This window comes from Blastomyces dermatitidis (assembly GCF_000003525.1).
Source record: "Blastomyces dermatitidis ER-3 genomic scaffold supercont1.2, whole genome shotgun sequence".
Lineage (NCBI taxonomy): Eukaryota > Fungi > Ascomycota > Eurotiomycetes > Onygenales > Ajellomycetaceae > Blastomyces > Blastomyces dermatitidis.
Window position 1 is genome coordinate 143,017 of NW_025544775.1, and position 6,000 is coordinate 149,016.

Here is a 6,000-nt window from a genome sequence, read left to right on the forward strand (position 1 = left end):
TAAGTTTATTCTTCACTTTCTTATAAAAACTACACTTCTCTGATATACTATAATCAGAGGTATAAAACTGTCTGATAATTCTATGTTTTATAATTATGAGTTTCTTAATTATTTATTCTTATAATTGTTCTCAGTAATAGTGATAAATATCTGCCCTGGTGGCCGAATGATTAATGCGGTCACTCAGTAGCCCCTTGATATGAGAAACCAAGGCATGTGAGTTCGAAACCCGCAGGGGATATATTAAATCTGAAACTCAAGCACCTCAGATTTCTAATAAATACAGAGGTGTACAAATCACTTCAATAAAATTGCTCTATGTTCCTGAGCTGGGAAGTTATTATCGCATGTATTTAATTGTCACTTCTTTGTATTTCCTATGTTCTTGTTATCTTGGCATGGTCTCAACACCTGTATTTCCTCCTGTATAACCAACACTTGGCCTGTATTTAACATCACACAAGGACTCATTATAAGCTCCGCTTGCATATGAGTATAATAAAAGAATAATAATAATAATAATAATAAAGTGATAAATATCTCAGCTTGAGTTAAACTTTTACTTCATTCTTATCTCTGTTAATAAAATTATCAGAATATTATATATTATCAGTGTAATAGTTGAATATATACTCTCAATAATTTTTCATAACTCTAGAATTAATTTAATGTATAAATTTATTAAATCATCTTAAAGATAGTAATTAAATTCAGTTTTATAAGTATATAGTTTTGTCTGATTTTCAGTTGTAATCAATGTATACAAGTTCTATTTCAAAGTTAGTATTATAGTTCTATATAATATGAAGTGTTATCAAAGATTATTACTTATTAGAGAATTATATTTCACTGTCTTCATATCTTTAACATCTACTCATTTAAATCTCTGATAGTTGATATTATAGTAGTCTCAGATTAATTTGATATATAAGTCTTATTTCTTCTCTATTCAATCTTGAGAAGTGTAGGTATTCACTTAATAAGAGAGATTTAGTAGAGCTGCTATAGTATAGTACTCTGTAAAAGATTGTTCAATTTAACTGTAATAATATATCAGTTTATTTCTTACAGTAATAATAGCCTGTGCTATAGCATTATTTCAGACTGAATTTCTTTTTAAATAATTCAACTACTTCTTAAGATGAGTAAATAAACTATTATATATTTATCAGACTGACTTAGACTGACCGTGTGACCGTGTCTGAGACCAGGACCAGAATTTTTGATGATCTCATTGTCAATTCAACAGATCTCATTACACGGTTCTAACATTAGATAGTAGTTTCATACTGTTTCAGTGAAACTTACTGTCTACTCTTATCACATTTTTCAAATGAGACCATGATTTTCACTTCTCAATTTAAATTATTTTTATTGCTTTAAATGGCTTTAAATCTCATTTGAGTGTTATCAAAAAGTGTTACTTTTTAAAAAATTAAAAATAGTCTAAAAAAAACCTTAAAATGTCTAAAAATAGTAACTTTATGCCAAGAATGAGACTAAATGAGATCAAATGAGATCACTTTCTCATTTTTTTCAAGTCATGGTTTCATTTTGAGATCTGATATATAGTCACTTTGCATGTTTATTTAATGATTAGTCCCAGCGGGATTCACGCCAAGAAATGTATGAGATCAGATTAAATGAGATCAAACGTGAAATTTATGATCTCAGTGACTAGTCTAGACTGACTGCAGTATTAATGTATAAGTAATTAAGACTGTCTTTATTATCTTATAAAACTGAAATAGTAAACTAATTATATATTTCAACTGAGTTTACTTTATATTAGAAAGTTTCAATATCGGAATCTTTTTCTAATTACAGTGTTATACTCAATGATTAATTATCTAATATAATCAAAGAGTCTGAATAGTTATCTTATATATTGAACTTTATTATATTCTAATATTCTATATTATATTCAGTCATATAACTGATTTGTTTATTTAGTGAATATCATGAAGTTATTATTATTATTTAGAGAAGATATAAATTATATTAATAATATTTTAAATCTGTGATATTTAAATTATTAGTTAATCTATTCAAAATTAACAGTAGTATTATTAAAAAGTATTATTAAAAAGTAATATTAAAAAGTATTATTAAAAAATATTATCTTTTATAAAATAAATATAAAAGTTACTTGAGTAATCACTTTTATCTTATTCTTATCTCAAGAATCAGCTATCTTATTATTCTTTATCTTAATATTAAGATTCTTTATTAGTGTTTATATCATAAGTTAAATCACATGAGTAATACAGAGAATATGATCTTATTTATTATTTTAGAAATGCAAAGTCAATTTTTGCTTTAAGCTCTTCATTATAGTGTAGTTATTCACAGCATTATTAGTTATAATTGTAAGAAGACTGAGACTAATAGCTTAATAATTATTTTTAATCACAGTTATTAATATCTCTGTTATATAATTCTCAGTATAACTACTGATCAATGATTCAAATTCAATTAATATCTTTTAATAAGTTCAGTTCTTATCAATGTAATAATATATAACTCTTATAAATATAAGATTATTTATACTACTTTATACATTTACTGTGAGAGACACTCTTCAATAATTCTTTAACTCTGATTCTAGATATTATATATTGACTTTGTAGTATATCTCAAGATTGAACTGAAGACAGAATTGATGTGAAATATAAAGATTTAAATTAAGTATTTAAAGAAGTATTCAGAATTCAGAGTTTTCAATTGATTGAAGAGAAAGATTCAGAGATATATATATATAAAATAATTATTCATAAAAGTTATTAGATAAGAGTTATGAAATCAGAGTACTGATATATGATTATTTTCACATAATATTCTTCAAATTAGAAAGTTAGTATTACTAAAAATTATTATCTGATAGAGTAATTTATCAGCTCAGTAGTAATTTTCTAATTATTTTTCTTTTATTATCTACATTCTGATAACTTCAGATATCAGAAAATTTCTTCAGAGCTATAATTAATTTATAATAAATATTTCTAAATAAAGTTATAGTGATTATAGTAAAGAGATAACTCTTTAGTAATCTATAATATAATCTGCTTAATAATTATTTTATAGTTTCTCTCAGTATCTTGGTTGAGTTTTTCATAAATCTCATGATCTGAAATCAGATATGACAACTAAAGTGATTATTTATTATAGTGAAAGAGAGTATTCTGTATTGAATTGTAAATAATATAGACTTTATAATTCACAGTGATTTCTTAAAGAGTTTATGAATCTTCAATAGAAGTAAAAGAAGTGAAAGAAGTGAATTCAGAAGATATAATAATAATTTAAAAACGATAATAATTTATTTTTAATAACTGATCACTGATGTGTGTAAGAAGAATTAATATAAGAGAAAATAATCTTCTTTCTTAACTTAGTTATAATTTTAATACTAACTCAGATTGAATATTATTAATATATAAAAGTAAATAAATAATCTTGATTAATCTCTGTTATATTTCTTAAAATATATTAATATTATGAAAGAGAGTATTATCAAATTGTATTATCAGATAATATTATTAAAAATATATTAATATTATAAATATTAATGTGGAAAAAATGTTGATACTTATATATTATCGTAATATAATAGTTGAATATATCTATGGAGGTTATTTCTCATATTACTAATTGATTGCCACTCGTATAATAGTGTTTGAAAGCTTAAAATTAACTTTAATCATTAACTAATAGTCAAGAACTTATTACTAACTAATATAAAAAGAAAAATACTCATTATCTTTCTTCTCTTTCTCATTCGTTCTATATTATTCTTTATAATTCACTTTTTATTCTTTCTTCTCCTTCGTCCTCTCTGAGATGATAATCATTTTAAAATCTCTCTCTACTGTCTTCTCAGAGAAAGAGTTTCTACTGCTCTCTCTCAGCTAGGTTAATCTATGTCTTAAAATCTCACATTTTCTAATCTACTGTCTTGAGTTTCATCTCAGTAGTAAGTAGATTAATATACTCAGAGAGTAGATCTATCTTCTTAATATTCTGAATTATGAAGTGCATTCAAGACCTGAACAAGGCCTCAATTTCCTTCTTCTCTATCAGCTCCTGCTAATTAATTAGAGAATAGAAGTGTTATTAAAAATTATTATCTTCTAATAAAAAGCTGATCAGTTTTGACTTCTTTATCTCTTACTTTAATATCTTCTTAATCTTCTTCTGCTACTGCTTATTTATAGTAATACTCTTCTTCTCTCTCTCTCTCTTTATCTTAATCTCAAATTATTCTTAGAACTTCTTCTGATCTCACTACTACTGTATAAGACTCTTTACTATCTTCTTTTTCAATCTCTTATAGATAGTATTATCTGTATTATTTCTATACTTAGTTCAGTCTAAATCTATCAAAAGTGTTACTTAAAATCATTATTATTCTACTTTCTTATAAAGTCTCTTTAAGATATTATAACATGTCTTATAATCTGTCTCTCTGTGCTTGAATATTTTTTTCTTCTCTTTCTTCAATCTGTGATAATGCTCACATACCTTGATAGTTCACAGAACTGTAGAATATTTAAAGAGAAATAATAAGATTAATTTTAGTAAGTATTAAAGAGAGATGAAGGCAGAAGAGACAGTCAGAAATAATATAATAAAAGTGATAATAATGATGATAATAATAGTGATGATGATAATAATAATAATAATAATAATAATAATAGTGACAATGATAATAATGATAATAATAATAATGATAATACTGATAATGATGATGAAAGAGAAAGTGTATTGAAATATATTACTGACTTATTAAATATAAAGAGACTTAAAGATAATATTAACAGCTTTCAGTAATGTACAGAAATAGCTACAGTATTATACAGTAATATTATCTTTATTCAATACATGCACTGTTGATATTCTTTGTATACAGTTATCATATTATCTATATTAGAAATACATGTAGAACACACATCTTTATTGCTAGAGAAAATAATTGCAGTGATTCTCTATTTTCATATTATAAAGATAAGTTATTCTTATTTCTTTCTTCTCTTATTTCTCTTCTTTATTAACTCATCACTAAGTTCAAGCTGATATGAAAACTGTTAAAACACTCTTAGAAACTCTCAAATTGAAGAGTATAGACTAATTAAATTTTAAATACATAAGAACTAAATTATATTTAATATTACTAATTATTCATTCTCTTTTAATAAAATAATAGTTGTGTCTTTCTCTTCTTCTCTCTCAAATAAAACATGGCCTGTAAAAAGTGAGTATCATACTAGATTATAATAATCAACACAGTCTCAGCATACAGAGCTGTATATATACAGTGTGTACTGAACTGAGAGACTGTGTGAATTATAAGTCAGCAGCAGTATCTCAGAGAGAGGTGTGCAGTGTAAGAAAGCTATAATTCTCAGTTATATATATAGAGAGTGAATTATTGCAGTAAGTGTATATATATTACATGAAAGTAATACTTTTTAATAATACTCAGTCTCTAATATTATGAAAATAGAGTCTCTCTGTGAGATTCATTTTTATCAGAAGTTGAGAAATTTTATATTCTTTAAGATTATCTTATATCTTATCTATGAAATCAATGAGAGAAATTATTGATTTCAGTATTCTACTCTTAATATTATTCAAGTGACAGCAGAGTTTACTCTGATCACACTTTTTAAGTGTATATTTTCTAATTATTCACATTTATACAGATATATATAGACTGATTATATAACTGTGTCTAAGATCAGCCCCGGTGACTGAATGATTAATGCGGCCACTCAGTAGCACCTTGATGTGGGAAACCAAGGCATGTGGGTTCAAAACCCGCAGGGGATACATTAAATCTGAAACTCAAGCACCTCAGGTTTCTAATAAATACAGAGGTGTACAAATCACTTCAATAAAATTGCTCTATGTTTCTGAGCTGGGAAGTTATTATCGCATGTATTTAATTGTCACTTCTTTGTATTTCCTATGTTCTTGTTATCTTGGCATGATCTCAACACC